This window comes from Macaca mulatta, chromosome 10, assembly GCF_049350105.2.
Source record: "Macaca mulatta isolate MMU2019108-1 chromosome 10, T2T-MMU8v2.0, whole genome shotgun sequence".
Taxonomy (NCBI): Eukaryota; Metazoa; Chordata; class Mammalia; order Primates; family Cercopithecidae; genus Macaca; species Macaca mulatta.
The window spans coordinates 65669116-65680467 of record NC_133415.1 but is presented as its reverse complement, the minus strand read 5'-3'; the positions used below and the strand labels follow the sequence as shown (position 1 = coordinate 65680467).

Genomic DNA, 11352 nt, shown 5'->3' with positions numbered 1-11352 from the left:
CTCTAGCCCACTTTTCTCCTTTAAATATTGAAATCCTGAAAGTCATCTTTGGAGAAAGGCACAGACTTGTCTCCCAGGCACATCTTTCACCTTGGCAAAATAAACTTCTAAGTTGATTGAGAGCTTTATCAGATATTTTTTTTGTTTTCATTTCATACTTTCATTTTCTAGGACCTGATTCTTAAATTTCTTTGACAGTATTGAACACCTAGTTTATGCAAGGACTTATATACTAAAAATTACCCAAGAGTGTCTCTGATTCTGAGCTTTTTATTTTTTTATGACTTTTATTTTTTTTTCTTTTTTGAGACGGAGTTTTGCTCTTGTTGCTCAGGCTGGAGTACAGAGGCGCAATCTCAGCTAACTGCAACCTCCACCTTCCAGGTTCAAGCAATTCTTCTGCCTCAGCCTCCCGAGTAGCTGGGATTACAGGTGCCACCATGCCTAGCTAATTTTTGTATTTTTAGTAGAGACAGGTTTTCACCATGTTGTCCAGGCTGGTCTCTAACTCCTGACCTCAGGTGATCCACCCACCTCGGCCTGCCAAAGTGCTGGGATTGCAGGCGTGAGCCACTGCACCTGGCCAACATTTTTTTAAAGGAAATGATACACTTCTAATAGCTGTAAACAAGTTAAACTTAGTCATCCAGGTGTAATGTTACTGAAAATAGCAGAGTAGGGAACTCTAAAATCCTGTCTCTCCACAAAAGCAATAAACAACCTTGCAAAAACTGTTAAGAATCAAATTTTTTGGAACTCTGGGAATCTATTAAAAATCAACATTAACAAGCAGGGGAGTGCTTACTGAAGAAAGACACTGCTGAATTTTGGTAAAAGTGCTGTGGCATTATAACTTACCTGCTTACCATGCCCCATCATCAGCTTGGTAGCAGCTCACACAGCAGCTCACATTCCAGATGCAGGTTGCTGGCATCAGAGGGAGAAATACGGACTTATTCTTAAGGAATCATGGCGGTGTGTTTTGATCATCTGGGCTCCCTGAAGGGTTGGCACAAGGACTTGCTTTTCTTTTACCTGGCTCAAACTTTCTCCAAGTCATAAGCAGTTTCTGAGTGGTGTTTGTTGAAAGCATGTAAAAGCAAATATATTAGCCTTAGCCACCTGAGACAAAGGGTGACAGTTGGAGCAAGCAACAAGCAGCAAGAAAAGTCTGGGAAGAAGGAGATTACATATGGAGATACTTGGGGAAATGATGACTTTGAAAAGCTTCTGTATATATGAAGAAATCCAGAAGGTCACATACATTCCCAGGCTGGACGTATGCCCAGAGACACCTGAAAAGACTCTAATCTCTAACATCTATCTAACTTTTAGGCTCCATACGAGGGAGTGAAGGTTAAGGCAGAGTTTTAAACAACCTGGCTAAGCATTGAAGGAGTTAGCCATGCAAAGCCAACCTGCAAAGACTGGGAGAGTGTTTTACACTTTTGGCTCTCAGTATTTCAGGAAATCTCTTCAAATCACTAGCTAACCACTAAGCTAAAATAACAAAACTTCAGTGGCCAACCACAAGGAATATAGCTTTAACAAAAATGGTTTAGAGAAGTGTCTAAACCATTGAAGTGTTAAACAACAACAAACTACAACAAGCAGCAATAACAAACTCTGGAGAGGGAGGATAATCTGATTTCCAAAGTTGTCATATTATGCAAAATCTCCACTTCTCCACAAAATGTTATGACACATGCAAAGAAGCAAGAAATGATGGCCTATTCACAGGAAAATAAGAAATGTATAGAAACAGTCCCTGAAGAAGCCCAGACACTGGACTTACCAGACGAAGACTTTAAATCAACTCTTAACATGTGTTCAAAGAGTTAAAAGAGAACCATGGACAAAGAACTAAAGGAAACCAGAAGAATGATGTGTCACCTTATAGAGAATATCAATAAAGCTATAGAAATTATAAGAAACAACCTAATAGAAATTCTGAAGCTGAAAAGTACAGTTACTGCAATGAAAAATTAGAGTAGTTCAACAGCAGAATAAAGAATAAGCAAACTTGAAGGAAGGTTAATTGAGATCTATTGTATGAAGCAAAAAGAATAAAGAAGAATTAACAAAGATAAATAATTCCTGGAGATTCAATGTACAACATGGTAATGACAGTTAACAACATTGTATTGTATAGTGATAATTTGTTAAGAGGATAAATTTTAAATCTAATTACATACATTTACAATGGTAACTATGTAGAGGTACTGGATATGTTTATTAGTTTGGTTGTGATCATTTCACAATGTACACATATGAAAACATCAAATTGTACACTTTAAATATATATAATATTTGTATGTAAATGATGTCTCAATAAAGCTGTTTTTTTAAAAAAAGAACCAATCCTCAGAGAACTATGGGACAGCATCAAGCATACCAACATATATATAATGGGAGTCCCAGAAGGAGAAGAAAGAAAGGACCAGAAAATATATTTGAAGAAATCATGGTTAAAAACGCTCCCAATTTGATGAAAGACATGAATCTACACATTCAAGAAGCTAAGTGAACTATATAGGCTGGTGCAAAAGTAATTACAGTTTTGCCATTACTTTCAATAGCAAAAACCACAATTACTTTTGCACCAATCTTACACAAGTAGGGTAAATGCATAGAGATTCACACTGAGATGCATTGTATTCAAATTGTCAAAAGTCACAAAGAGAATCTTGAAAGCAAGAAGAGAGAAGAGGCTCATCACTTACAAAAGATTCTTAATAAGATTAGCAGTTGGTTTTTCTTCAGATACTGCGGATGCCAAAAAGACAGTAGAATAAATATTTAAGGTGCTGAAAGAGAAAAAACAAACAAAAAAAACCTAGCTAGGTGTGGTGGCTCATGCCTGTAATCCTGACACTTTGGGAGACTAATGTGGGAAGATCACTTGAGCCCAGGCAACATGGCAAGACCCAATCTCTACCAAAAATAGAAAAATTAGCCAGACATGGTGGCTACATATATAAATATAAAGTATTATTGTATTTTTGGCTTGTAACTCCTGTTTTTTTCTACATAATTTAAAAGACAAATGTGTAATCATTATAAACCTATGTTAATAGTCACACAATATATGAAGATGTAATTTGTGGCAATAACAATATAAGGAGAGGACAAAGCTGTATAGGAGCAGAATTTTTATATACTATTGAAAGTAAGTTGGTATAAATTTAAAACTAGAGTGCTACAAATTTAAGATGACAATTGTAATTCCCAGAGTAACAATGAAGAAAATAACAAAAAAGATAATGAGAAAAAGAAAAGAGAAGAAATCAAATTGATACACTTTTTTTTTTTGAGACAGAGTCTCATTCTGTTGCCCAAGTTGGAGTGCAGTAGCCACAATCAGCTCACTGCAAACTCCACCTCCCAGGTTCAAGCGATTCTCCTCCTGCTTCAGCCTCCCAAGAAACTGGGATTATAGGCATGTGCCACCATGCTTGGCTAATTTTTTTACAAAATGATACACTTAAAAATATCAATTAAACACAAAAGAAGGCAGTATTGCAGGAATTGAAAAATGAAAAATATATAATCCATATATAAAACAAATCCCAAAATGGCAGAAGTAAATGCTTCCTTATCAGTAATTATTTTAAGTATAAATGTATTATTTAATTAAAAGGGTGAAATCAGTAGAATGAATTTTTAAAATATGAGCCAACTGTGTACTATCTACAAGAGACTCACTTTAGATCCAAAGGTACAAGAGGTAGACAATGAATAGATAGGAAACATATATTACATGGAAATAGTAACCAAGACAGAGTTGGGGTGACTGTCCTAATATCTGACAAAAAAATCAAAAATTGTTACAAGGGACAAAGAATGATATTATATGTTTATGTTATATGTTATGAAAAAGTCAATCCATCAAGAAGTTAGAATAATTATAAACATAGATGTGTAACAGTGTGAGTCCCATAATATATATGAAACAAAAATTACCAAAGTTAAAAAGAGAAACGGGCAGTTTTATAATAATAGTTGAAGACTTCAGTACCCCATTTTCACTAATGGATTACTGAGCTATAGAGCAACTAGATAGAAGATTAATAAGGAAATAGAGGACTTAAGTATCACTGTAAACCAACTAGACCTAACAGACATATGTAGAACACTTCACCCAACAACAGCAGATTATGCATGCTTCTCAAGTGCACATGAAATATTCTTCAAGGTATGTTAGGCTGCAAAATAATCTTCAATAAGTATAAAAAGGCTGAAATAACACAAAGCATCTCTCTGGCCACAATGAAATGAAAGCAGAAGGCAATAACAGAAGGAAAACTGAAAATTTCACAAATATTTAGCAGAGACGAGGTTTCACTATATGTTGGCCAGGCCGGTCTCCAATTCCTGACCTCAGGTGATCCGCCTGCCTCAGCCTCCCAAAGTGCTGGGATTATAGGCCTGAGCCACTGTGCCTGGCCTGTTTGCCATCTTTTGAAAAATGTCTATTGATATCCTTAGCCCAGTTTTTGATGAGATTATTTTTGCTGTTGTTAGTAGTCTGAGTTCCTTATAAATTCTGGATATTCATTCCTTGTTGGATGAATAGTTTACACATATTTTCTCCCATTCTGCAAGTTGTCATTTTACTCTGTTGATTATTTTTTTTTTTTTTGGCATACAGAAGCTTTTTAGTTTAATTAAATTCCATTTGTCTATTTTTGTTTTTGTTGCCTGTACACAAATTTAATAATTTATCATGATCTCTTGGGTTAATAATAAGTCACATCTGAAATTAGATTTCAGAATTAAAGATATTGGTAACGCTATAAATTGAAAATACTTCTTAGCCAAAGTGTCCTCAAAAAATAATTCTTAGCCTTAAATGGGAGCAAGGAAGGCTAAAATTTAAAAAGTATGTGTGCAAATCAAGAATCTAGGAAAAATTCAGCCAAATAAACCTAAGAAAAAAAGACAAAGGAAAGTATTACACAAATTGGTGTAATAAAAATGTAGGCCTAATCAGTAATGGCTAGTACTATATCCACAATATTTCTGAGGCAGACAATCATATGTAGTTCAGATTAAGTTAAAAGTCATTAATTTCAGGAAAAATAAATATTACACTGCAAAACATTTAAAAAACATATAGTCCATGTTTACAAAAATGTATATACATACACAAACACAAATACACAAATATTTCAAGATTTGGAAATCTAGATAAAATAGATGTTTAGGAAAATACAGTTTATCAAAATCTAAACAAAGCAAGTTAAAAAATAAAAAGAAACCAAAATCACAACAATCGAAAAGTTAGACAAAAAATTATCTCAAAGACACCATACCTTTGAGGTATTATTAAAATTTTTACCAAAATTAATTTGCTCTATAATCCCAGTGTTTAATCAATGGGTCCAGAAATAGATGAAAAGGTAGAAAGTTAGCAAAGCATTTGTTTAGTTAAAAACAACAAGAGCAATTAAAACAACTAAACAACTAAATCCTACTTATTAGCCTAACGGTAAATATACTAAAATAGCAGAGAAACAAATCCTACAATGTAAAAAAAGACTGACACAACCAATTAGGGTTTACCAAGAAGTGTAAGGATAGTTCAACATTAGAAAAACCTATCACTGTAGTTTCCTAAAGGAATTGACTTTTAAAAAGAAAATAACATTTTAATAGATACTGTAAAATTATCCCTTACAAAATAATGCCATACCTGACCAGAGAAATTTTAGAAGTACTGGAAGAGAGAAAATATTTACCTGATTAATGAAATCAACCAAAATCCTGGAATAAACATCGTATTGGATAGTGAAATGCTAGAATAAATGAGAAAATTAAAAATTCTTCAAAAGATTTCCACTGTTATGGTCCCAACTCAGACCATTAGAACAAAGAAATCAGGTTTACAATTATGTTATAATGAAGTTATATAAAGTTATAAGTAAAACAAAACCCTCAGCAATTGCAAATGTTATATTCCAAAATATGTGATGAAAGAAACTGAAAACCGGCCAGGCGCGGTGGCTCAAGCCTGTAATCCCAGCACTTTGGGAGGCCGAGATGGGCGGATCACGAGGTCAGGAGATCGAGACCATCCTGGCTAACACAGTGAAACCCCGTCTCTACTAAAAAATACAAAAAAACTAGCCGGGCGAGGTGGCGGGCGTCTGTAGTCCCAGCTACCTGGGAGGCTGAGGCAGGAGAATGGCGTGAACCCGGCAGGCGGAGCTTGCAGTGAGCTGAGATCTGGCCACTGCACTCCAGCCTGGGCGACAGAGCGAGACTCCGTCTCCAAAAAAAAAAGAAAGAAACTGAAAACCTAAGGGAAAGAAGCCAATCTGAAAAGAGTGCATACATTGTGATTCCAACTATACAGGATTCTGGGAAAGGCAACACTGTAGAGACAATGAAATGATCAGTGGTTGCCAGAGACTCAGGAGGAGGAAGGGAAGGATGAATAGGAGGAGCACGTGGGATTTTCAAGGCAGCAAAACTCTTCTGGATGGTACTGCAATGGCAGGTACATGACATGCATTTGTCAAAACCGATGGATTTTTCCTGGGTGTGATGGCTCACTCCTGTAATTCCAGCATTTTGGGAGGCCAAGGGGTGGTGTTGCTCGAGCCTAGGAGTTTGAGACCAGCCTGGGCAGCCCAACTATACAAAAAAAAATGAAAATTAGCCAGGTGTGGTGGCGCATGCCTGTACTCCCAACTACTCAGGAGGCTGAGGCGGGAGGACCCCTTGAGCCCGGAAAGCTGAGGCTGCAGTGAGCTGTAATTGCATCACTTAACTCCAGCCTGGGTGACAAAGTGAGACCCTGTCTCAAAAACAAAACAAACAAAAAAATATAGAACTTTACAACACAAAGAAAGAATACTAATGTAAACTATGAACTTTAGTTAATAATGTTTCAATAATGGTTCATCAATTGTAACAAATGTTCCACATTAATATAAAATGTTAATAACAGGAGAAACTATATTGAAGGAAGAAGGGGTTATGGGAATTCCTTTTTTGCCCAGATTTTCTGTAAACCGAAAAATTGCTCTAAAAATAGTCATTTTTATAAAGAGAGTTTTGGTGAGAAAACCATATAAGAAAGAAATAAAACATTCTTATATATCTGCAAATTCCAGTGACAAAACATCATTAAAACTACATCATTTAGACATCAAGAAACACTTTAAGTACCTAGAAACTAACCTATGAAAAAATATCTAAGATTTACAAGAAGAAAGTTATAAAATTTTACTGAGAATATTTCTAAAAGCACATATAATTTAAAAAATACAAACATGATTTCTATAAAAGATTCAATACTTACAGATGTTAATTTCTCCTTTTTCTTACATGCATATTGATCTATAAATGCAATAACATTTTTTAACTTGAGATTTTTAGTGGATTTGGATACTAAGGTTCATTTACAAGATAAAATTTCTGAGAAGAGCAAAGAAAATTTTGTTAAAGAACAATGGGAGATCCTTTTGTAGTTCCTGTGACGATGGGGTGTTCACACGCATGTGTGACCTGTGCCACCCTTGAACCTTGTTATGATATCGTCACATTATCCATCCAACATGAACTTGAAAAAAAAAAAAAGAAGGGAACATAAAAAGAAAAAAGAATAGGAGACATAGGAGACTTCCTTTAAAAGATTTCAGAATTGCACTGTAAGCCATAATAATTAAGACAGACTCCTATACATATGGGCCTTGAGTTGATGACAAATACTGCATTTCAAAGAGGGAGTGAAAATGAAAGACTTTTAAAGTGTTGTTACAAGCTATATTTATCCTTTGCAAAAGGTAAGTTAGGTTGCCCACTTTATAGTACTCCCTAACTTAAATTCTGGAAAGGCAGGTTCCTAGCAGCTACTAAAGGTAATAAGTAGATTTCTGCTAAAGGAAAGTCTGAGAGGTCAATGAGCTATGTGTCTAGAAGTTTACCCTGGAAGGAAAAGCCCTGAACTTTACAGGAAAGAGGCCAGGACACATAACTCTTGCCCCAAGTTACTGTCAGGAACCCCGAGTGAACCTGTGTCTCTGCTACCGGATCACAGCTGAACACACTCCTACCTCCTCCTTCTCCAGAGGAAACTTTCTTACTGAGGTGTTTGTGCTCCTGTATCCAAAGAGCCTGGAACACAGAATACATGTACCTCATGGAAGAACATTCTGGAACACTATGAGTAAGGCAGTAAGGAGGCACCTGTGAGCTGCTCTGGAGACTAACCACCACGAATATGATTCCTACGAGACAATCTCACTTAGAAATGATCTATATTAACTCAAGTTAATAACTAATATTCAAGTTAATAACTAATAGTTAATATTCTGGGCTGGCACCCTTGAAGATTTGTTTCTACCCAATATTCCTGAGTTTTTAATTTATATCATCGTGTATAAATGATATACAACAATTATAGGCATTTTCAATAAAACTTTTCTGAGAAAATTAAATCAACTTGCCCTAGACAGCTCTTTCTGTAAATGCAGCCTAGCATCAAAATTCTGTGCTCTTTTTATGAACTCCCCCAAACATTTAAGACTCCAGTTTCCATATAAGTTTGTGAACTCCATGTGTTCTGTAGGACTTGTTGAAATAAAGATATAATAAATCATGTAAAGAAGATAGCTGCAAAAAAGTAAAAATGGGAGAACATAATTAATATTAGTCTTATTAGAATAAAAATTGTAGCCATGAAACTGCTCTGAAAAACCACAAGGCTTCCTATTCTTGTATTCAGTCCTCAATCAGAATTGAGCTGACCTCTTGCCACTTCCCTGCTGCAGGTTTGTCTTGAAGGGTAATGGAAACCATGCAGTGCTATGCTGCTGACTTGTGCAAGATAATGGTGACATTACATTCAGCTAGAGCGCCGAGTGACAGGAAAGATAGTGAGAGATCTTACCAGCCACGTTCGTTTTCTTTTTAACTAATAGGCATTGGGAAATCACTGAAAGCTTCAAATAGTAGATACACTTTAGAGAGGTCACTCTGGAGCTATGAAAAATGGATTTACTGGAATAAAGCCAGAGGATGGGAGGTTATTTGAATGGCTACTCTCATAAGTGTAGGAAAATATGAGAACCAAAATATTCTGGAACTAATTACGTAATTAAAATCTGATAACGAAGGGCGTCCTGGAAGTGTCATGTTTATGACAGCTATTTGTTCTGTTTCTTAAAATGTTAAGAGATTAAGACACCAACAGCTCCAAAGGAACACTTGCTTATGCTACCTTCACCCAGTTGCTCACCGGGATATCATCTACTTTCTATAAGATTACAATTACAGAGCTTTCTATAAGATTGCTATTAGATAATAATAATTGCTATTATCTAACAGTCTATGTTGGTGTCTCCTAGTAAATTTCCTGGCAACAGATCCAAACAGTGAGATGTCAACAGCAGTGGATGCTTCTAGGGGATAGAATGAACCGTCTTTTATAAATACAAATTGCATGCTTCACAGAGCATGGACATTTTTTGGATATGTGTGGGTAAGTTCTGAACACTGAGGTTAAAGAAAGAAAACAAGTGCCAACCTGTGAAGAGTATCACATATCACAATAAGAAATTTCAACTTTATTCTATGGATAAAGGGTATTTCTAGGATAAGACGGCAGAATTTACTAATCCTCTTTCTCTACATCTAATAAAATTAAGCAAAATTGAAAAAATATATATATATACCAGTATCATTTAAACATCTTAGTTAAAATATGTTAATAATGGTCACAGAGAGACAGAAGATTCCAGGAATTTTTTGGCTCCTTCTTCCAAGGCCATTTCCACCCTATGAGAGCACTATGAGGGAAATATTGTGAATGGACAAAATTCTTAAGTACTCCGTCAAACTTGGAAGGAAATAACTGAAGGGACACTGAGGCATCCCAGAGGAATGACATGGAATCACTTTCAATAGTGATGTGTGACGGTTGTCACAGCCCACCCACTTACACAGGCCTCACAGGCAGCCCTCCTACTTGGAGAAGAGGGTTCCTGGGAAATAGGTCTACACCAGTAATTCTCAACCAGGGGAAATTTCAGCCTTTAGTGGACTTTTGGCAAAGTATGGAGACATTTTTGTCAAAACTTGGGGAGGGTAAAGGTTTCTATTGTCATGGTAGAGACCCAGGATGCTGCTAAATACCCTACAATGCACAATACAAGGCCTCTCAAGTGAAGAATTTGTGGGCCCAAAATGTCAATAGAGCTGAGGTTGGGATAAGCCTTGTCTAAGTGGTTGCAGAGAAAACAAATAGCATTTATTTATACTAATCAATTCATAATCTTATTCTTTAAAAATAAACAAAAGTTCACCAAAAAGGTTTCCAGGTCACTGAATACATATGAAAACACTGACGAAAATAACAATGACAAATAAAGTGAACAGGTAACTTGAGGAATCAGGTAATTGTTTCCCTGGTCTTCAGTGACTGTGTCCACAGTTCATTTTTTCTGGTAGGAATAACTCCTTTTCTGCATCCATGCTTCACAGAATCTCTCCTTTTCAGACATCCTGGGATGAAAGGATTTGGCTTCTTTTTTTTTTTAATTTTAATTTTATTTATTTTTTTATTTATTTTGAGATGGAGTCTTACTCTGTTACCCAGGCTGGCGTGCAATGGCATGATCTCGGCTCACTGCCTCCTCTGCCTCCCGGGTTCAAGCGATTCTCCTGCCTCAGCCTGCCAAATAGCCAGGATTGCAGGTGCCCGCCACCACACCCAGCTAATTTTTGTATTTTTAGTAGAGACGGGGTTTCACCATGTTGGCCAGGCTGGTCTTGAACTCCTGACTTCAGGTGATCCACCCGCCTCGGCCTCCCAAAGTGCTTGGATTTACAGGAGTGAGTCACTGCCCCCAGTCCTTTATTTTTAAGACTGTATTTTTTGACATCTGTTTTCTGTCTTCGTAGGCTATTAAATATAAGCTATTAAATAATGTGGATAGTTAATGCTCTTATCCCTCTCAAATCCTTCTTTCTAATAAATGAGAGCAAGGGGACTGTATTGAATCTCTTCAGGCACTGGTAACTGAGCTATGAAGAGGGTCTTATTTAAACGGCTGGTCTGACTCTCATAGATTGACACTGCTCCTTTATTTAATTGTGAAAAAATTAAACTCCTAAAAGTCTTTTGGGAACTCTCAAAGTCTTTTGGGACTTCTCAAAAACATAACACGTATTCACCTACATAAATGTTAAAGACTATATCTTTTTTATTTTTTTTGAGATGAAGTTTTGCTCTTGTTGCCCAGGCTGGATGCAATGGTGCCATCTTGGCTCACTGCAACCTCCGCCTCATGGGTTTAAGTGATTCTCCCACCTCAGCCTCCCTAGTAGCTGGGATTATAGGCA

The 11352-nt window shown here is 36.3% G+C and overlaps 1 non-coding gene across 1 annotated transcript; it reads left to right on the top strand.

The window, feature by feature from the left end:
• The first annotated feature begins 7466 nt into the window (after positions 1 to 7466).
• Positions 7467 to 7566, top strand: LOC114670705 (small nucleolar RNA U13). The gene has a single exon (XR_003720400.1). It is a non-coding gene; the product is annotated as a small nucleolar RNA U13 (small nucleolar RNA).
• Positions 7567 to 11352: the final 3786 nt, after the last annotated feature.